We start from the raw sequence: 23,984 nt of genomic DNA, 5'->3' as shown, positions 1-23,984 counted from the left end.
TTATTTTTATTGCCTCAGACATTGTTTGATGAATTCCACATTGTTTTGCATGTTTTTTTCTCTTACTTTGACCGCATAATAGTTTGAAGGTACTCAGTACACTTTTTGTCCACATTCTACATAGGAACTTCATAGAGTAAGATAGAAATCATAATGTATTGTAATAATTGCGTCAAAGATATTTTATTTGTGAATGGAGCTTTGTTGAATGCACTCACATACAAATACAGACACACACACATATAATATTATGCATAATAGAATGTGTATATGTATGTATATTTAATGTATGCATAAGTACATATAAATATATATGTATATATATATATATATATATATATATATATATATATATATATATATGTGTGTGTGTGTGTGTGTGTGTGGGTGGGTGGGTGGGTGGGTGGGTGGGTGTATGTAAGTGTATGTAATACAATTAACACAAATGATAAAGATCTCATTAATGGATTTATGCATACTTGTAGTTATGCAGACACACACACACACACACAAACATATCCTAATCTATTTCTCATGCTTAGTTCACTCTCACTCCATATCTGTGCAATGACATTGTCTGTGTACATTACATCACTATAGATGACTATTGCAGAGTTCTTTTTTATTGTCTTCAAAGTCCATATGGGCTTTTCTCAATTGTCCACGTTTAGCACATTTCTATCACAGTTTTGCAGCACAATATACTGCACATTCTACACAGTAAAATAAAATATATTATTGTCATTCTCTGCAAGAATTCTGGGGCTGCATGTTTCTGCTCTTCATCTATTAGCAACTGTAGTTCTATCCATTGATTCACCTACACGGCCTAAATGTGCAAGCACTGCATTATGGGTATCAAGAAACATTTTCTTCAAAGGAATTTGAGGGAGTCCTGAATCTTATCTATACAATGTGTTGCCATTTAGAGCATATATTTCCCTATGATTTTATTTGGTGTTTCTTTCATTGTTTCAGTTGGCAATTACAGCAGCAGTGCACAATCTATTTTCGCTGTTGTGGTGACTGCAAGCTTGGTGGTATCATTTTGAATCAAGTGGTTGAGTACTCGCACTGTCCTTCACAATTACTTCACTTATTATCTCCCAATCAAATTTCTGGTAAATTGGGACTATTTACAAATGCAGTCATGATTATGTCTTGTGAATACTTTCACTAGCTTTGCAAATCTTTTCATAATTGTTATCAGTATTGCAATCTTTTGTTGTTTGCTGCACACAATTGATTTCTGCTCTCATGAAGTATAATTTGTACAGTGTTACTGCTATGAATACAATAATACTTCCTATTATTCACAATCTGTGATCTCAGCACTGGTGGATGAATGTTTAAAATGTGAAAATCATAGTTAGCAAAATTCTTAAAACAATTTGACAAAGAGTAAGCAAGGACCTTAAACTGCAGAAAGTATAAATGATATTCTTCATCATGTGCAACCGTCTAGATACTTTAAATAAATGCATTGTTTGTTTTCACATATGACTAAAATACTATTATATGTATCTCTCTGGCTCTACATAGAATATACATACATAAACATATGATAATCCGTCATAAGAGTGATAATAAATCTGAGAAACAACTTGCATTTATCATACAAGTAAACATTCTGTGCAGCAAATTTGAAGTTCAAGTTTATTTTCAGTTTAATATATTTATTGATTAGGTATAAGTAAAACAGATGATTAATAACTATGGAAAGAAATAAATGGAGATAAAAGCTTTGCAAGCTACCTGTTTAGCTTCATAAAAGTACTGTGACATTCTAAAAGTGAGCAAATATTTTCATTAGAGAGAAGTGCTGTTGTCAGCCCAAATCCTCAAATGCATAAATATTCAGGTTTAAGGCTATTTATCTGAACTGACCGCCAGTATTCACTTTCTAAATGCCTGTGTTCCCCTTTTGTCCGTTTGTAGATGCGCACACCATGTCAGTAGCCGTCGACATTAAACGAGGTCAATCGGCGACATCTTTAGAAGGTAATGAGATTAAGAGAACATCAACATTTGGGATCGCTCACACGTATGCATGTGGCTGTTTGGTATTAGCCCTGCATCATTATAGGTATGTCAGCACAAGGAGACGTTCCAATTTCTGCTATTCTTGAATCAAGGAGAGGGTGATTATTGTTTTACCTCTGACTTCAGAATGGTGTGCAGCTGCAACTGTTTGCATTCATTCTTGTATTTGTATGACTCTCTACCACTTTGTTGAATGTATGAAATATATTGCACTGTGAAGGGAGAAAGATTATAAGGGTAAGAATTGACAGAGATACACTTGTCTGTGGGATATAAAGGAGGAAACCTGACTACGAGCCTTAAGTGCACATTATTCCCTCGCCATGTCTTTTGTTAGTCACATTAATATCACAGAAACATGCAAGTTATGCCGAGTTGAGGGGAAGGTGCATTCCAATGTCTTTTGTTAAACATATCAGTACTTTAGTAATGATTGACAGATGAGATCACAACAGGAATATTGGTTTGGAAGGATTTTTGGGGGCATATCCAAGTAATCTGAAGAAAAAGAGAAGAAAAATTAGTTACAAATATATGGAATGTTTCTAGATATTAATTTCACCACAAAAGTGATGTTGAGGGTATCATAAATCAACACAAATCAGCATGCATTTGTATTTCAGAGAACCTTTAGGAGATATAAGAACAAATGTACGGTATTCCGAACGCTTGATGGGAATAGAAATAGAATACCAGAGAAGAAGAATAAATTGCAAATCGGCATAATTTGCTTCAGAAGGGCAATACGCATTCCAAGCAATGAACATTTGTCATAAAAATTTCATAACATATTTTCCCGTGACTGATATCTGTAATTCTGTCAGGAATAGAATTCAATATTGATCTTCACAAACTCTGTGGGGATATGGCTTTCATAGATATGACATTATCATGCATTAATTTTGAATCCTACCTTAATGACTTCTACGTGGGTTGCTTGGTAAATCACTCTCAGAACTTGCCGGTAGATGAATCCCTACCCCCCTAAAAAAACAAACACAAAAACAAAAACAAAAACAGAAAGAAGTGATGCTATGTTTCAACTCACAAGGGTCACATACATAATGCTATTCGTGAATTTTATTTGTATGTGTGTGTGTGTGTGTGTGTTTGTGTGTATGTGTTTTGGTTGTTGAATTTTCTTCTTAGCTTTAAAGGATTATGTTTGAAGGGCCCATTGGCTATAGCTCAGGGGATTGTTTGTTCTGAATGTCAAGCCAGCATCCAGTAATTATCTGACCAGTTTTTGTTTCAAAAAATTTCTGATATGGTGTGACTTTTTTTTAATGTTACCCAATGCACACAATGTTTGTTTAATTTCTATGAGGTATTAGTATATTTTTAGTAAATTTTAACGTGAGTTTCATCCTACCTGAATGGTTGCCAGTTCCTCTAAATCCAACAGTAGGTTGCTCATTTTTTAAAGGAATTTTCTGCCCTTCTTTTACATGATGAAATCTTTAACCTATAAAAAAGTGAGAAAATCTGCGAATCAACAACCGACATCATTTGCCACCTAATCCTGGTACCATATTACTTCTGATTAATGCTGAGTCAGTCCATTTCAAAACATACGTGTATGTTCATTTACATGGTGGCACTGACAAAAACTTTATTGGCGGAAACATCAAAATGAATCTGTTGTGAATAACACCTACAATCTCATTAATTTCTGCACCATTAGAAAGCACTGAAGTAGAAAAGGACAAGGAATGACATTGTACTTGGACCGACATCCAGGGGTGTAAGTAATATTGTTTTCCGGGGATACTGTTACGATCAAATGGGTACACGCAACCTCATTACACACTCTTGTTTGTCCTTCCGAGCAGGCGAATCAATTATAGCTAATTCTGGTGTCAAACCAAACAGGCAGGTTGATGGTTGCATCAATAAAATTCTCATTAAGTATTCATGGCCAATGCAGTGGAACTGGGTGGTAGAACGGCAGTTTGAGGCAAGCAGACCTTGTAAATGAAATTTGTGCAGGATATTCTTCAGGTCAAGTGAAGCCATTCGAAGAGTCACACAAAGTATTTTGAATTCATATTTCAGTCAGGTCAACAACATCCAGAGAAAATTGTTTAAAACTTCTCTTGGCAAACTAAAAATAGCAATATCTTGTCACACTAAAAATTACAGTATTTGTCATATGACCCTGCCATGTAGCTACTTTGTGTTCTTTCTAAACATCTATGGCAAACTTTGGCAGTCTTGTATTTGGCAAATAGCTAATTCATTTGAGATCAGCAGTAAACATACAAATTCTACATAAATTCTATATAACTGATCGTATTCCTAACACTAAGAACTTTGTATGGTAAACTAACCAGAAAAGTAGGAGCAATAATAATAATGATAATGATAATAGTAATAGTAATAGTAATAATAATAATAATAATAATAATAATAATAATAATAATAATAATAATAATGATAATGATAATGATAATGATAATGATAATAATGATAATGATAATGATAATAATAATAATAATAATAATAATAATAATAATAATAATAATGATAATAATAATAATAATAACAAAAACACACAAATAAAGGTATGTCAGGGTTATAAGTCTGTAATATTTTTGAAATTCAAGCTTGAAACTGTAATACACCCAGGTCAAAGCATGCAGTCCAGCACTGGAAGATGTACTAATAAAACTGCCCTTGTGTGACTGGGAAGGGCAACTGTTCTGGTAGACAATAGATAGAGATGGCAGACACTATTTGAAAATATTGTTTTCACAAGACATTTGGATTTTCTGCAGTTTCTCAAATCACCATCTGTGTCTCATCTGTGAAAGACGTAATATGCTGACATTGCCAAAGATGTATATTACATTGCCCCATACAGCCCTTAGCAACAGAAGCATTGTGTTTTGTATCCCACGCCAGTCTGACTGTCTGTGACAACTGCGGTGGCGTGGTATTTTCTGAAATGTTCCAAACTTATTTTTAGACCCAGCTTAGCACAAGTGCTGATTAAAATGACTTATCATGATGGCATAATAAGCTTCACATTTTGTTTTTTTTTTGCTTTATGTTTTTGCCTGCAGAGATCTTGATGAAAGGTCAAAGGTGTCTTGTTAGCATCAGTTGCTTTTTTTTTTCTTATATTTCTAATTTTCTTTTCATGCAACTGGTGACACGTTGTTTCTATTTCCATATTCTCAGTGACATGGGAGACATTACATAATTTTCCTTCCTGGGACAAGAAGGGGAAGGTGGGAAAATGATGAACTTAATGGAATTTTTGTGGCTAAAAGAAGACCTGACATTGGCAACAAAGTATTCAAGAAAAATTATATTCACCAAATCAATTTTTTTTTTTTTTTTTTTTTGTGGCAGTGAGTTGGCAAATGGCAAACAGAAATTGACCTTCCGTTGTCACCAAAGACGAGATGAGGAACCAAAGCTTCGATCAGCCAAGGTCTTTGTCAGACAGATGTTAGAGTGGGTTGAGGGGGGGGGGGGGGAGATTGGAAGGTGATATTGAAGATGGTCTGGAGATTGAGCAGAAATAAGGTCAGCCGTACTTTAAGCGTAATGAGATTTCTGGAATTCCTCAGAATTCTACTGAGTGCGTGTGCTTAAAAGCGCCCCGATCATTAGTCATGTATGAAAAATTAAATACCATGAGGCTTGGATGGTGTTACATTTTATCTCAGTAGAAATGGGAATACTATCTTGACTTGTGATGCTGTATATTCAAAAACATATGTCATTATTCTAGCCCATTCTTGGTTTATAAACAGTCTTTTATAAGTGTTTTTTAAAGATATGCCACTTACACTTTCATTTACAAGTAAATTTTGTTGATTATTAATTATCATCTGTAGTTTCATGGTTCAGTGGTTTCATGGGATTACATGGGATATGACTGGTATGTGAATTAGAATGTAGAAATTGTTTGTTGTGATAAACACTACAAATTGAGTGAAGTAAATATGTGGCAGAGATATGGTGCTATTTCACACTTTATAGTGAACTATTCATTGCTGATTGGAACAAGATGTGCATTGCCTTTAAATCAGTAGCCATAGTCACACTGGCAAACAATCATGAAGTTTAAGAATGTGAAGTATTTTGCAAAGTTTAAGATTGCAAAGTTTTTTGCAAAGTTTGCTTATCTGTCCACACTGGCAGCCAAATTTCTCAATCTTCTGAGTTCTCAAAGTTTGGGTCATTGGTGTGGGTGTGCAAGAAAGAAGAAAGAGCCCGCCGTCTGACAGCTAGTCATTGTGATGTAACAATGCACACATGTACATCACAATGACAGGGCACTTTGGAGGCACTGCCCACAAACAGATGGTGGACTGGTCACATGACAAACTTCACGAAGTTTCATTTGCTACTGTTCACACTGCCTAAAGATTAAGAAGATTGGAGGACATCTGGAAAGTACCCTTAGTTTTGAAGAGAAGTTTGTGAAGTTTCACGGGAAGTTTTGTGAGAAGTCAATTTCATGAGAAGTTTGTGGTCAAACTGGCAAAACTTTGAGATACTTAAAATTGCGATCTTAGTCTTTGCAATCTTTTGCCAGTATGCCGGTGGCTAGTGAGAAAGTATCACCGTTAGGATGCAGTGGGTCAATATCTAATGTAGATGAAGTCTAGGTCCAAAATATTCAATGTCACATTTCCTGTCATTTACCATACTTTTCATTTTCAATTAGAGGCATTATTTGCCATTTTCAGATGAAACAAAAACCCATCTTTAGTGCTTCAAAGTAGTTCTTAAATGTGGGTTTGAGTAGAAACAGTCAATGTATATTTTTAAATCAGTATAATCAATGTTAAGAATTATTAAATATACACAATGTGAACAATAGTTATCACAAAATCTTAAGAGAGAAATTTATGTGAATTTGCCAATTTGAAAGATAAACAGATATTTGAATCTTTTTATTTAATAATTTAATAATAATGTGTTTTTTGTCAGTTTTTAATGGCTATTGCAGAAAAAGTTTTTTTTTTTTTTTTTTGGGAGGGGGGGCGGGGTCAAATGACTCCTTATTAATCAGATGGAGACTGATCATTCAACTGGTTCCAGGTAAGATTCTGAAATACCCATAGATTTTGTACCGAACTCATCAGGTACAAAATGCATAGTTGATTAAGACTGTCAGCTCTTTTACCCGTCCCTTTTGGGTGACATTTTGGACATTATTGCTAGTTATTGCTAGTTTATAATTGAAATTTTTTTGTAGTAGATGTCTGTGACCAGGATAAAATGCTGTCATCTGCATACACCTACGATGTATTTCAGGCTTGTCTATGTGTACATTTGCAAATGCCTGTAGAGCAAACTCATTCTTGAATACATGTCTCATAACCATGGATGCACACATAACATGGGTATCCTTGGTGGATTGCTGCCAAAGGCGGCGGATTATGTCAAAAATAGTTTTTAAGTGGGCCACATAAAGTAACTAATGTAAAGGTAGCCCATAATAGGACTGCTCTGATTTAGATGAAAGTATAGACCCATTCAGTTTTGAACACAGGAACTTACATTGGCCATATTAAGGGGGGGGGGGGGGAGGGGCTACCAAAATAGGAAGAAAAGATGATTCAATGGGTGATGCAGTGAGTAAGGTACATTTTTATGTCAGTGCGTAAATCAGCTATTGTTTGGCATACTTAAGCCCCCGAGGTATGGCTGAAGTAGACATTGACATAGAAACAGCACCAAAACAGAACATGTCTTTATACAATTACATTAGATTTCTGGTTTTATAGAGGGAGAATTTCAAGTTGTTAAAAGAAAATTTAATAGTGACAAAATCCATATTTGAAAAGCTATAGAAGAAGGCTCTCTATGGTATTCATTTGTGTTTGTACTCGCTAAAAAAAGGTTGAGTGAAAATATTCACTCTTAATGGAGTGAATAACAGAAAAGAGAGAGTTTAAAGTGAAATTCGAGTGAATTTTGAGTGAAAATGTTCATTTTCACTATTTTTGGAGTGACCTCGGATTACTTGAAGATTTTGGAGTGATCCCTGAGGTCACTCCAAAATTAGTGATAATACAAATTTTCACTCTTTTCTGTTTTTCACTCTTTTAAGAGTGAACATTTTCACTCGATATTTTTTAGAGAGTATGTGCATGTGTGGTTGTGTGTAAAATCAGCAAACTCAATGCCTTTATGTAAGTAAAAGAGTGAAATAGGTTAAGAGCATTACCCAACACACAAATGACTATGAAAATTAATTATTGTACATTACATGGAAAAAGTCTGTCTGTTCAATACTAAAGACTGATAGAAGTCTTCATGAAGAATGCAGTGGCTTGCTTCTCTTAAATTTCTCTGTTGCATGTGGACAAGGCATTATGGATTGGCCAAAATCAATTAGTATTTCCTGACACAAAACATACCTGCATAAAAAAGCAACCTTTCCCATGCAGTGCCATTGGTTGAACAACATAAAATTTATGTGATGTTATATTCACATGGCCCGCAGACTACCAATGGCTGGTGTGTACATATAAGTGTAACATGACAGTGTATGTGGTGCGTTATAACATTACCTCAATGAAATAATAGATCATCACAGGAAGAAAACTGCATGGGAAGCTGACTTTGGCAGTATAACCTTTACAGTTTTCTAACTTTTAATTCTTTTTATGAATATTTTCTGTGTAATGAAAGACAATTTATATACCAATTTAAAGCTTAGCATCTAAGAAATTCAGATCTGCCAACCCCCCCCCCCAAAAAAAAAAAAAACTACAATGGGAACTCCACGAGTGTATGAAAACTATCTTCTACTGAATCAGCTTTTCCAAACTTCCTCTTCACTTTGCTTTTTTGTTTTTCTGAGAAAGTCTTATCTTGTGCCAGGCCCCTAGATTTCCCTCTTGTGGGTACTGTTTTTCATTTTCATTCTTTTTTTTTTCGGTCCTCAGAAGTCCCTGCAGAAGCAATATGTGGCATGATTGTTTGCACAGCTTGGTGAGGATCCTAATTAGCAATGTATTATCTGTGTCATACTTCCCCCATTATCTAATTATTATTCTCTGCACTTGTTTGCAGAAGAGGCACCTGTATGTGTTCAAACTGCCTCCTGGCTTGTGTACGTGGGGCGGCGGGGGGGGGGGGGGGGGATCTAGATGTATATTCCTCAGGGAAAGAAAAGGGTCTGGACTGTCGGTTTGTTATGCAAAAGAGAAACCTTTTTGCAATTTACATGAGAAGCACATGGAAATGAATTACTTAAGCCCTGTGAATCCTCCATCTTTTTATGCCTCCGCCACGGGTTGTTTTCGGGTTGTCCGTCCGTCTGTCCGTCCGTCCGTCCGTACGTCCATCTGCATTCGTTTACGCGATAACTTGAGTAATATTGACTGGAATTTTACCAAACTTGATCCAAGTATAAAGTATGATAGGGCAATTACTTGATTAGATTTTGGGTGAAATCGACCAAAGGTCAAAGGTCAAAGGTCAAGGTCAAATCATGAAATTGTATCTGTTTATGCGATAACTCAAGACTGGATCATGCAAATTTCACCAAACTTTTTCCGAGGATAATGTATGGTGGGACAATTACTTGATTGATTTTTGAGTGAAATCGGACAAAGGTCAAAGGTCAAAGATCAAGGTCAAATCCTAAAATGTTTATGTGATAACTCAAAACTGGATGGAGCAGCTTTCCCCAAACTTGGTCCAAGGATGATGTATGATGGGACAATTAGTTGAGTAAATTTAAGTGACATTGACAAGAGGTCAAAGGTCAAAAGGTCAAGGTCAAATGCAAAAAATGTTGCTATTTCCCCCATATCCATGCCATGCCCAAAGGTATTTTCTTGAAACTTAGTGTAGACATGTACTACTGCTTAAAAATTCTCTAGAGAGAGTTTCATGTCATAAGGTCAAAGGTCAAAAGGTCAAAGGTTAGGTGAAAATGTTACAATTTCACTTTTCTCGCAAATGGTTCCATGTATCTTCATGGAACTTGGTACATACGCATGTACTGACTGGCAGGGATTATCTAGGGAATATAGGGGTCATGGGTCAATAGTCAGGGGGCCAAAGGTCAAGGTCAACTCAATATTTTACTATTTCCCTCATATACTAGTATACATATGCAATGCTTGCATTATTATTTTTAAAATTCAATATACAATATGTACATGTATTACCTAATTGAGATTCTCTTGGAAATTTCCTGCCAGAAGGTCAAAGGTCAAAGGTTAAGGGTCAAAGCAAGGTTTTAATGCAAAAGAAAATCTATTTTGCACTGTTAGATTACACTCTTTCTTCATACCTTTAAAATTACTCAATGCATAAACTTATAAAAGGGTCAGTCAGAAGTAAAAATCCTCAATTCCCCAAATCCATGTATGGTAGCCCTACTACGTATCGACCACCCTTATTGAAACCGACCACGTATAATTCGCGCACTGAACACTTAGTACGCACTTCTCTGCGCGCAAAGCACATAAAAATGGATTGGCTTTGAATGTAGATGAGGATGGTGTGGGAAAACGCGATAATTCACTGTTCATTAATGGTTTTAATCAAGGACAAAATTTCGAATGAATATTTTCACCGAATCGTAATGACAGCACAATGTAATGTCTATGGAAGTTTCTAAAAGGCTTCTAAAAAGCTTCGTACGACACAGTGTTCAATACAACTCGGTTTGCGTGCATTGTCAATGCAAAAACAGCGGTCGATCCTAATAACGTGATTTACCGCGGGGAACTGAAACGAGGCCACGCAAGTTCGTCGGCGATATTTTTGCACTGAAACTTCGAATCGAAAAGGGAACAACGGTATTTGATAGAGCTGGATTTTCTCAATCACGTAGGTCAAGTTTTTTATGTGAATTTTAGTGTTAAATATTCTTATCAAGCAAATAAACATTAGGCGGTCGATTAGTAGTAGGTCCAACCATACCTGGGGGGCGTTTCATCAACGAGTTCGTCGGAGGTTTTCACCGACGAATTTGCTATCAGCCAATCAGACGCAAGGATTTACACTGACAACTGTTAAAAGCTAATGAAATCCTTGGTCTGATTGGCTGATAGCAAATCTGTCGGTGAAATCTCCGACGAACTCGTTGATGAAACGCCCCCCTGAACTCTTTCATAGTCAATACATAGCAAACCTAGTTCAAGGAAAGTGAACATTCAAGATATTTCTGACAAACCTGTCATTTCAGTATTTTGCCAGTTATGTGAAACTGTCATCACACATTTTGAAGACATTGTCCTATACACCTATTGGGAGAATCATGCATTATGGCGGAGGCATCAGTCGCCATAGCGACATTTCTAGTTTGTTTTGTTTTTCAGCGGAGCTATACTCCATAGATACATTTATATTTGATAATATACATCAGGAGGATGAACAGAGTAGTTTTTGGAGGTAATCATGAGAGTTGGATGAAGAAAAGATGCTGAAAAAAGTATTTACAATGAGGGAAAGATCAACCTCAGAATTACTTTAACCAGTTTTTAACTCATCATGCTTCCAAATTGGACTTTGTATGTGATTCTTTAAACTTCTTAACATAATGAGTAAACTTTTGTGATGTCGTGTTTACTTATTGGCTTGATTGACGGTGTGACAAGTTTGGAATTTTGAAAAATATCGCAGTGAGTGCTACTAGTGCAGTAGTTTCTTACAATGTCAACTTTTTTCCTACTAAAAGCAGTAGTAAATTTTACACAATTTAGGATGATTTTAGGATGATTGATAGATTGGTGGTTATGTATGAATAGAAATTTTATTGCAGAACTTTTTTTTTGCATCAAACTATCTTCCACATACACACATTATAAAGCGGGGGGGGGGGGGCATTTGTGGCTGTTTGTGAGTAGTCTAGTGATTTCTGATGTGATCTTGGTGGTGGGGGGGGGGGGCTTAAGGATTATGCTGGCAAATCAGGGATGGGGATGGAGAAGGGAAAAAGGATGACCTATTACTGGCAAAATTGGATTGTGAAGCACATTTAACTCTGCGTTGCACATTTAACTCTGCGTTGTAAGGATATGTCATGCCAATACTGAATCTGACTGCGCTGAAGTAGGATTGACATCTAACCCTCACTACTGTACCTTCCTCCTCGAAACCTTTGTTGTCATCATGGAAGGCCCCGTCAAAGGGAAAAGAGGGCAAGGGAGAAATCATGTATTCGCAGAAGTGACCTTCATGTAATTTGGAGCAAGTTTCAGACTGAATTGAATCTAATTTGATTGGTGGGTCGATCGTGAGCTGGAAATTTTTGATTATCAGTAATCGAGTCATCATGGTTGTCCAGGAAAGCTGCGAACAGATGTGTTAAGCTCTGTGGTTCAGAAAACAGAAAGCAGTTACAGCTTTGATTTTTGAAAGAGTGTTGTGACCCTTCTGGTACAAAACTGATGACTCCATGGTTTGTGTTTATCAACATTCAATAATTAGGTGGTCTCAATTAGCTAAGATTTATTGTGTTTTGTATGATATATTTGCACAGTAGTTCACAAGATGCCAACTCCTGTGATTTTTTGCTGAATATCCTTATTGACGACCTCATTCTTTGGTTGAAGGTTTGACAGCATTTTCAGGAAACTACCTGAAACATTAAATGATTTAAGTTTCCTTCAATAAGCATCTGAAAAATTCTTTCACTTCATTTTGCAGTTGGACAAGCAAGTACGTTATAAGGACAGCAAGTGTCCCTAGTATCAACAAAACTTAGCAATAACAAACATATCACAACATATCTTTTATGGCATTAGTAGAAATGAAAAGTGCCCTATAGCCATGTCTTGGATCAGAAAGAGCTCCAAGAGCTCCACGGCAAACTCTAATTCTTTTCTTTTTCTGTTTTGTTTGAATCTGACTGATTTAACCTTAAGATGTGATGCATCAAACAAAGCTCAGTTAACCCTCTCTGTGCCAGGAACTCTTGACAATAATTATGTACAATACTTTGGAGCTTTCTGTGTTTGGGCCTAATTGGCACTCAAAACATATAAAGGGTTATATGAATAATGTAGTTTTTTCAATTCTACATCATTTGGCAATAATGATATAATGTTGCTCCAATTAAATGATGGTTGAGATATATTGCATGAATAATTGATTGGTCTCAGGTGTACATAAAGTATAGTTATGTAATATATGACTTAATGGTTATATCTTTTATCATTAAAGGGTTGCCACAATAACTATGAACCATTCTTTTTTGTGCATTGCACAAAAAGAAAAAAAAAATGGAATTTGCTGATGGTATATTAAGTTGAACAGAGCTCTCACCCATCAATCTATTGCTAATTTTGATGAGCGCAGCTGTGTTTGGGAGACACATAGTCGATGATTAATTACAAACTGATGACAGGCCTTGGTCAGATTATTTTCCCGTTTGGTCATCCAAATCTATGGATCCTCCAGCAAAGAAACCTATGTGTGGTTCTACATCATGTTTCAGTCCACACCCACTACCCCAAAATTCTCCTGTTTATTTAGTTTCCGGCCAGCCTCAGACTCGTTATCTTGATTGAAGCGTGCAATTCCCCCCCCCCCCCCCCCCCGCTTACTTAGCTAATATATTACTTTGATATGTTACACATTGATGAAGCTATAATGTGTCATTTCAATGCAGGAAGGGCATGGGTATACCACACAGAAATAACCGCTGGGGCACTATTTAGGGTGATGCCTACAGACTGTGGTGTGAAGCAGAATGGTATTATGACAATTTTGAAAATATCCCATATCCTTTCTTTGTGTGTGTATATGTTATTATTATTATCATCATTTTTGAAGGTGGGGGCAGGGTAAGTCAGCATGGAATCTTGCAGCAAATATGCACACAAACATGAGTCCAAATGAAAATTTTGTTACCTTTCATCTTGCCATGTACTCCTTGATTTATATCATGTCTTCAAATGTTTATAAATGGACATATATCTATCTTGCATGTACAGAATGCCATTCTGACAACTGCAGACTCATTTGGGTAAAATGTATGAACTGCATGAGTGAGTGCGTGAAAACTGCCAAATAGAATTATGGAGATTGGAAATAATTGACAGCTCAATTTCTCTGGGTTTTTTTTCTTTTTGATGGGAGACAATACAGACACTAAAAATAAATCATGCATGTTGCACATTAACCCTTAATATACCAAGGGACTTAACCTTGAAAAGCTTTTCTTACCAGCTTTCAGTAATCCATGAAAACCTGACGTAGTTGTAAAGTCATCAAGTCCACTCAGGCGTATGTCAGTATGCCTATTTAAATTCCAAAAGGATGGCCATGATAACACAATAGGCATTATGGGGATAAGGTAATATCTATCAATTGCCAATTACTTTTCATACATCTGTGCGAATAAGCAAGGAAAGCACCCACAGTGTATATGCGCAGTGAAGCACCAAGGACACTGAGTGTTAAACAAAACAGCATGCCATCTATCTAGGTTCGATGAATTTTCGTAACATTTTTGTTCTCATATTCTATTTGATGTTTTATTTTGTTTTGTTTACTAAACACTTTCATAAAACTACATAAAAACAACAAGAGATGAAATTTGGTCATCAACGCTCATGCACACATGAGCGTTGATATGTAATACAGACTGCATGAAGGCATTGGGGAGCTAATTGAAGGCAGTGGGGGGGGGGGCTTTTTGCACAAATTAAAGGAATACATATATGTTATTCTGCACCTCGTTGAATGGATCTTTTCATCTTTCACTTCATGAAATATTCTGTCCATTGCACTCATAACATTCATCATTTGTATAAAATTCGCTGCTTCCTTGCATACATAGAGGTAAACATTGCAAGAAACTCATACAGCTGCTAAAGGTTAACCATATACAAAGACTTTACAGTTCTGAGAGTAAATGTTTGGTTATTCTGTTATCACAGATAAATGAGTATTGCTGTGACATCATTGCCCTAACTCCCTTCACCAAAACTACCACCCGACTGGAGTAAGTTGCAGAGACAATTATACTGAGCCACTGCTCTCTACCAGGTACTTTGGCTAGCAACGCCAAGTCTGCTCTTGACCTTTTCATCCAATTTGATATGATCCAGGGTAAGCATCTCAATACCATCATGCACTGTGCAATATTAATATCTTCTGAGGAGGAGGCACGCACAGAAAACTTCTCTATCCAAGGTTTAATCAGTAACTAAAATTTCTTAATCTCGGCTTAAAGAACGAGCAAAAACAGAACCCAATTAAGTCTCTTGCACATATTTTGTTCTGGGCAAGATTGTTGATGATATATTAACATTATTATGGAAATCATGTCTTGCAACTACATCTGAGTATCTGACATATTTCTGTAGTAAATCAAAAAACAAATGGCTCTCTGTCTTTTATAGGTATCTAAAGTACAATTCCTTACAAGCCCCCCCCCCCTCCCCACCTATGAATTAACCCTTTGAAGACAGACTGACTTTGCTGCAAGATACATTTCCCATAGACACCTGCCAAAGTTTATTCAGGACTCATCCTCAACGGGTTAAAGGCATAATTCACCATTTGCAGATGAAACAAAAACCCAGCACTAGTGCTTTAAAAATAGTTCTAAAATGTGAGTTAGTGATAGAAACAACCACTGTAAATATTTGAATTGGTAAAATTGATGTTAAGTTTTGTTAAATATACAAAATGTGAACAGTAGTTATAATAAAAATGTTTCCAGACTAAACCATACACACAGTTACAGTTTATTGAGAAAAATACATATCTCTTTATATTTTAGGCTTTATCATGAAAATTTTATATGATGGGATGTTTTGTGGTACAACAGACCTACACATTTGCATTAAATGTCATATCTTGAAAATTTTATAAATCACTGTTCTCAAAGGTAAACAAGACCTTTAATGTAAAATGAACTCCAAAAAGATGAAGTTTGCAAAGTTTTCACACGTGGAGGATAACATGTGTGAGTCAGCTCTTGTACTTCACCCACCTCTGACCTTTTGAGCAGCTTTTATTAATTTCTAACAAGAATCCATCCATGAACATGCCGTCCAGAGATGCATGGGTATGGTTTGTATATTAACCCAAGTATCTCCTCAACCACAATGAGTTAATAGTTTTAAAGTGGTATCTCATTGGCTCGTAGACTAGGCGGTGATCTGGTGCCGACTTGAGTCTCACTGGTCACGGAGTGGTCATGGAGATGTCTCTGCGACGTCTCCGCAACATCTCCTGAAGACTAGCCTGGTCTCTGGGGAGTGGTGAGAGAAATGAACTTGCTAGATTTTTTTTTTCAAAAACTTTTTTTCAAGTCTCCAGCTGATCTTGAGACAACTTCATGATTTTGTCTAATTTGCTGCCAAGTTGCAGAGACTACTTTTGTGCACGAGGTCTCCGAGACGTCTCCGCAACCTTGCAGGTCTTAGTTGGATGAAGTGTATACATGTTGCCTGTAGAATGATTCAAATACCTAGTTTATCACTTGGAGTTTGCAGGGCTTGATGGCATTTTCACATGTTAAGTTTTTACTAACAGTGCATAGTATGCACCCATTGATGGTAGTGAATTACCATCATAAATGCTGTTTGATAAAATGCACAGTTAGATTGCTTGGTTTTAGTGGCAAATATTAATTTTTTGCACTGAGCAAACAGGCTCCAGATGGTACATCAAAAAGTACACTCAGCACATTAAGGAGACTTTGGAAGGCTTCTTAAAGGCAACAGACTATATTTTAACAACTTCATGTTAATTACCAATATTTTCTCCAATGAGGTGATGAATCATCAAAGCAGACAGTGACACTGCTTAAAATAAACATGAGTATAGCAGAAAGAATTGCCATTTTTACCGTTGATTTGCACATACTCCGGTGTAAAGATGGGGTTAGATAGCTCATCTTCACGTTTTTCGAAAGCCTCTGATAGATGCACTTTCTTTTTTGCATTTTTTTGTTCCGTCTGTGAAGTATCAAGAATGTCATTTACTTCATGATGCAAAAATTAAGAAAATAATATGTGAGGCACAAAAATCATTTGCATGATTTTGAGCTGTAAAAAGAGCTGCCTATATCTACAATGTATATAATGCATTGCTTAATTGCCATGACACAGATGTAGAAATGATGCGCACAAAGTTTAGTCATTTCATCAATTTTCTCAGTGTTGGAGGTAGTGTCACATCTGTGTCACTTCCAATATATGAGGAGAATATCTCCACGCTGGCAGTGAATGGCTGCCAGGAAATGGACAAGATGAGTTGAACTGGATTTTTGCGAGGCGACCTGGAAATGTGAGAGGGTTGGTGTGCCTCCGCATCTATTTCAGTTCATTTTCGTACTTTTTGCGGGGGGTATTGGTATCAGATTTGCCAGATGTCTCGCTGATCTGGGTTGCATGTTCACCGACGGGCAGCCGAGCACAAGTGCAAAGTGCCTTATTATCCAACAGTATTTAGCGTCACTGTGAATGAAGACATCGTCTGTCAAGCAGATAGGACGAATATTTGTGTCCTGATAAATGAGTGTGATTATAATCCTCTGAGGACACATAGCCCATTATGTACAGGAACCTGGTTCATCACATGCTATGGAAGTTTATGGATATTTGACATATAAAATCAAGCATCACAAGTCACCATGAAGTGAACCTTGATATTTGTAGCTCTCATCAAATTGTGAAAAAAAAAAAAAATCTACAAGTGTAAAACTGATGCCTGACTTATCAAAAATGGAAAACATCTAACCTGTCATAATAAGATTTATGGAAAATCTCAAGTGAAGTTATGTTACTTTTGAAAAACAGGACTTTGAAGTTAATGTCTATTTAAGTGCACGAATTCACTTTTTTTTTGTGCATGACACACAAAGAGGATTTTGTCTCCATGGTAACCACTGAGGAGAAAATTTGCAGATTATGTTGATGTTTACCACATTCACTCAGCACATTCTATTCTTGCCTATGTTAAATTTGCAATGCTGATTCTTTCTCTACTTCAGAGTTGTTGTTTTTTTTTTTCATATTTAAGCACATATTTACTGGCTACTTTAGAGCAAAATGGAGACAACCAAGTTTTGGTGCAAAAAAAAAATGGTGTTCACACCCTTTAAAATTGCATATATTTTGTATGTTTTATGCTTTTAAGTTCTTGATCTGTGTAGAAGGAGGGTTGGTTTTCACAAAATATCCTTACCCAAAAGTCTTTTTTATTGCCCCTAAATTCTTATGTTGAAGCCTCCTGGAAAATCTATCTCAGTGACTTATGTGAGTTATGATGTATTAGTCACATGTTTTAAAGGAAATGGGTGAAGCATGAAGAACTTGAACCATTCATTTTGGTTAGTTTGATTTATAACCTTACCAAATCCAGGAAGAACAAGTATGAAACATTTATTATATGATCACCCAGGGGCAATGGTAAATATGATATAAGATGATTATGCTCATAATGTGTAGGGATCAGAAGCATGTACAAAAACTCACTAACCATGTGTATGATGTACGTGACATAGACAGCAGTGAAAATGGGTCAATTGATGAATTTATGTAGGTAGTTGTCATCAAACATTGAATAGTGTGTAATAAGAAAACATGGTTCGTGATTCTACTAGAGGACAGTGTAATATTTTTGTCATTAATTTTTCAGTTTTGTAGCATTTTTGTATTGTCACAACAGGGATTTCATTTACATCTGGAAAATTGATTCCTGAAAGTGCTTTTGACCAGATATTACACAGATGGGATTTACCTTAGTTTCCATCCTTGACCCACTGACGATGGGTAAGATCTGGTTCCGTTTCGGCCAGTTCCGCCTCGTTTCACTCCTGTGACAACTGAGTAAGCCACGGCCACTTTCCCTTCCTCTACCCACACCATGTGGTCAGCAAAATCCGGCCGAGTTGGCTGTAAGGTCGGGTCATTGAACCGTGACGGCGGCCGCTCCACGAGGAAGTTAATCGTTCGCTTCCTGCTACTGTGTAATCATTTCTGCTTCGTGTTTTGAGATGATGTGGATCGAATGCTTCCTCTCTTCAGACTCAATTTCTCCTTTCTCCTTTCCTTGGAAATTGGAGAGGAGTAGGGTTCATTGACGTTGGCTGGAGCTGTATCACGTTGAGACTGTTGGAATTTATAGGCGAGTGTGGCTGTACCACGGGTTATGGAAAGTGTAGCTGTGTGAGTGATGGCTAGGGGATTTGTGTTTGTGACGTAGATATTGGGTGAGCAGTAGTGCTGTGTAGTGGAAGTGGATAGTGTAGCTGTGGTATGGTGAGGCAAGGTTTCAAGTTGTGTCATATCTGGTGGATGTGGGATCATGTACATGACCATGTCATGACTGCGCAGAATACATGTTACTTACCATATGTCTTATAAGATGGGTCATCCCTTTTGCATGCAAATTTGTGAAAATTTGGTGAGAACACTTAGGTATTGAAGAAAACACTATGTGGAAACCTGTAAATTTTGAACTCGAGGTTCTTTATTTGTTGAGTTAAATTGACTGTTAAAATTCGAATAATTATTTCGTACTACGAAAAAATTACAAATCTAACTACTCGTCTAGTTTAAAGACCTGTCTGATGCACTTATGTAGTTCATGTAAGTGGTGTGTTGTTATTTGTCATAGATAACAAAGCAAAAGAAGCTATTGAATTCTTCCTTTCTGACAGCTTTAACATGCATATTTTTATAAGTATCATATTACAACCACAGGAGGATTAGTATATGCAGCTGTGCCTCGTACACAGAATATGTTATGGTATATACGGTGAGCATTTGATACATTATTTGAATTTTAACGGCTAACAACCTTCAAATATCACAGAAATGTTATAGCTTTACAATAGTCTTGTCATTCTGGTGGAATATATCATGTTCTGTGCTATGTGGGAAGGAATGCAAAAGGGATGGCCCATCTTTAACTGTAGAAATATGACAAATATCAAATAACGTTTCTTGTATTGTGCCCTTTCAGCACTAAATCAGACAAAGTTGTAATGGGCACTATGAATAACCTATATTATCATGATTACCATTGTAGTTGTTGCATTTTGATGTGGGTGTGAAAAGTATTCTTATGATATGACTCTCTAGTGCACTGGCTGTGGTATGCCTGTGAGAAATGCAGCTGTGTAATTGATATTACATTTGTGTCTGAGTGCCCCCTCAACCTTGGCTGACCAAGCCTGCATTTCATGAGCCAATTTGTGCATCAGCTAGGAAAACACCAATGCATACGTGTGTGCTGATGTGTCCTTATGTCATTGATTCAGGCTGTGTTTATCTAACTTGAGAGAGAGAATCATGTTTCAAAATGCATTTGGAATGGTGTTTGTAAGCATTTAAAATGCGATTCACAGGGTGCCGCATCTAACTATCATACAATCGCGATTCAAGTGTTGTCACTGCGTGGCTGCTTTACGCTGTTTGACCCGGGAAGTAAAGGTCAACTGCGAACCACCAAACATGCCTCATCATTCACACACAAATAATGGGCAGAGAGCACAACCGGAAACAGCTGGGATTTGACCTTGAGATATAAACACATTTCAAAATGGCATTGCATTTATCTACTCGCAGAAAGGTGATTATGGTTTCAAACGTGTTTCAAAACGCCCTTTGAATGGCATTTCAATTCACCATTTCTAAATGCATTTCAAAACACAGTTGCGTTTATCTAACCCTGGAAAATGCCTCAAACATGTTTAGGATCGTGGTTCTGCCTCAGAAATTTTTTAGATAAACTCACCCTCAGACAAGTGAGTGGGGTCTAGTTATGTGTACTCAGCTTATTGTCTCTCACAACAGTGTGACATCTTTGCCACTTACACTTGTTCTGACAGCTCTCATGGTGTAGCCATTATTGATATCGTAAATAAATCATATAAGGTACATCGAATGAAGAATATCAACATTTATGATCGTGCTGTTTTCACATCTAATGCTGATATGTCTGGACAAATTAATTTGTCTGCCAAACATTATATTTGCATTCTAATAAGTTAAGCTATTCAAATTCAAATGGCCTAGACAGTTATGAAGAGACATATATTTCGTGCTAAGCCAAAACACAGTCAGTCTTTCTGATAACCTTTGCTAGGTACCAGTATTTTCTGAATGGAATGATTTGCCAAACTTTGCATCATGATGTATAGTCTTTGGATCCTTTTTTTTTTTCCGAAGGGGGAGGGGGAGTGGGGATAAACATAACATGACTGTTTTCATAAGTACGACATAAACGACAAGGTTGTATTGATGCAATTTCAGGAAATAAAGACAGACAAATGTGTAAATCAGCAGAGGTCTTTGAATCAAACTTTTGTGAATATGCCATGACAATTTCATTTCCTTTCCACACACAGTCACTTCACAATATTTTCCAATTATCCTGTCCCTCCACCGTCAGTATTGTCTGCCGCTCCAAGATCGTAAGATCCGCAACGCCCCCTCTCTCACTCGTTGTGTGGCCGAGACTTGCCAATAATCAATACCGCAAGTGTAGCGGTTGTTTGCGTTGTCATAAAACTCCCGCTGCTTCAGTGCCACTACTCCAATCACACCGTGCTGGGAAAGCACACGCTTGGCGGCTGTGCCAGGAAAGGGGGGGGGGAATTATGGGAGGGAGCTCTGAAGGAGCATGGTGTTAAATTAGTCTGTTGTGCAGCACGTGTCATCCCCACCCCTGTGGATGAAGTCGGAGAGTATATCTTTTATGACAGATGATCGTCCCACCCTCAACCAGCCATGCCGGAAAAATTATCATTTCCTGTTTATAAAGCTTGGGTTGCAATGCCATGTATCTAGCATTTGTAAAGAGAGCAGAGTGACTAATGCCATGAAAGGGGAAATAAGACATCTATTCAAATGCAGATGACATGAATGAATGTATATGTCAAGGGCTTAAGACATCCTGTATTCCCAAGTTGCACATAATGTACTTCATCTCTTGTTCATTGGTGTATTTTGACTAAGCCTATTGTATGCTTTATTGGTATCATTTATCTCTTTCCAAATGATGATAAGTCATTTGAAATGTCTCATAACAGCGGTGTATAGATGTAGTCTATGCTCTGCTGATGTTCTCAGTTTGGATGATGTTGCCCAGGAAACCTCTGAATATTCACTACTTGTTGTGTCTAATTAAACAAAAAGCCCCCAAACCCAGCAGTTCCAGCCTAAGTGTTATGAAGTGATCACACCCATTATATCACCAATATGGACAAAAATAATCAAGATTTTTCATTGCACTGACATAATTTAAAGATTACTGAGAGATAGAAATACAAATGAAAGAGAAGGAGTTTGAGAAACACTGAAAGAAAGAAACAATATCCAATGTAGGAGACTCAAAGTTAGATTGAAAAAAACTTAAACAGAATACAAAAAAGGAAAGAAAAGGAAGAAGAGATGTAAAAATAAATAGTTGCACTAAAAAGGAAGGCATGAGCAAGAGATAGATAGAAAGAGAAAGAGAGAAGAAAAGAATGAGATAGAGAAAGAAAGAACAAGAGGAAGAAAAAGAAAGAAGGAGAGATTTCGGTAGATGAGCTGCATTTCAATGATTGCCTAACTTGAGCCATTACCGAAGTGAAAAACATCCATCTCAGCCTCATAAGAATGCACTTAGGCATCCAAGAGCTCTTTGCCCTGTTAGCTGCCATTTACACAGGCAGGCATCTCTTGACTCCTTGTCTACCAACTCCACTTTCAGTCAGTGTCAGTGACCAAGTGGCAATGGCTACGTGTTTGGTATAAAGCTATGAACCACTTGGGCACTAGTAGCTCCTCCTGATAGAAGCTTGTCACCCCCTATTCCTCCTGAGTGTGTGTAGAAGGAGCGATTGATGGGCAAGTGATTTGAGTGATTTTTGTCTATCAATGTCGTCCCTGGGCTCAGGTCAGATTAAAAGAATAAAATGACTGGCATTGCATTGTATCCATATCCATCAAAGATTGTCTGACAAAAAAAGTGTTATTCTTACCCTTTTCTTCTTCTGAAGACTAGTTTAATCTTTTTTGTTTGTTTGTTTTTTAGGTGATGTGATTATGCCAATGTCAAGATCAGCAACCAACCTAGATTGCATCTATTAGTTGTATTGATTGATGACTTCTAGATTGCTGGTATTTTTGAAATTGGGTTAAATTCCTGTCACCTGTGCGGAGAGATCCCTCCCCCCTCCCCACCCCAAAGTTAGTAAGCAAGCCACAAGCCATTCTGTTATCAGCCCCTGTAACCTGCTGGGGAATAAACACACACATTAGTAAATACACTCCAGTGCGGACATTGTTGCCATTCTAGTAGCATTGCAACCAATGACTAAGATACTATTAAATGGCACACAGGGTAGGCCCTAATTTTTTTTTTCAACTCTTCAAGTGCCCAAGAATTAACTTCAAGCTTGCTATATTAAAGCTCTTTCATCAGCATTCAGTAGTCCATCACATATTGACCTAGTTGCAAAATCAGCAAGCCCACTTCAGGTGTGACAATGTGCCGCATTTGAACAAGAATCCATGTTGCCACAATAGGACTGGAGAAATTATGTAAACTGTATTCATTGGCAATTAGTTTTAGGACATCTGCAAATTGGCAAGGGGAGCACTCCAGCACGCCTAATACCATTGGGCAAACTAAGCCCATTAAAGGTTAAGCATAGAAAAAGCATTAAAAAAACATATTCCTTCCATCTTTCCCTTTCCTCATCATGTTGAAGCTGTTCTGAAAGACAAGAAGACAGTTTTGCAGCACAACACACATCGTTGACCATCAACATGCTTACTAAAGGTCAGGCATGGTGTGTGGAGGGGTAATGTCTTCACATATTCAGCCTACTCATTGTCCCAACCCTGTTCCTGGAAAAGAGAATCAAGTAATTTGAAAACAGCTGGAGATTGTAGTGATAGTAAGGACTGGCATTGGAAAGCAGCACTGACACAGCAACAATATCTCATTATGACAGGGTAATTTCTAGCCTCTCAGTTGAAAGTTTCTTTACA

The sequence above is a fragment of the Diadema setosum genome, chromosome 17 (assembly GCF_964275005.1).
Source record: "Diadema setosum chromosome 17, eeDiaSeto1, whole genome shotgun sequence".
NCBI classification, from domain to species: Eukaryota; Metazoa; Echinodermata; class Echinoidea; order Diadematoida; family Diadematidae; genus Diadema; species Diadema setosum.
The sequence above is the reverse complement of the archived record's forward strand: the minus strand, read 5'-3'. Positions refer to the sequence as shown.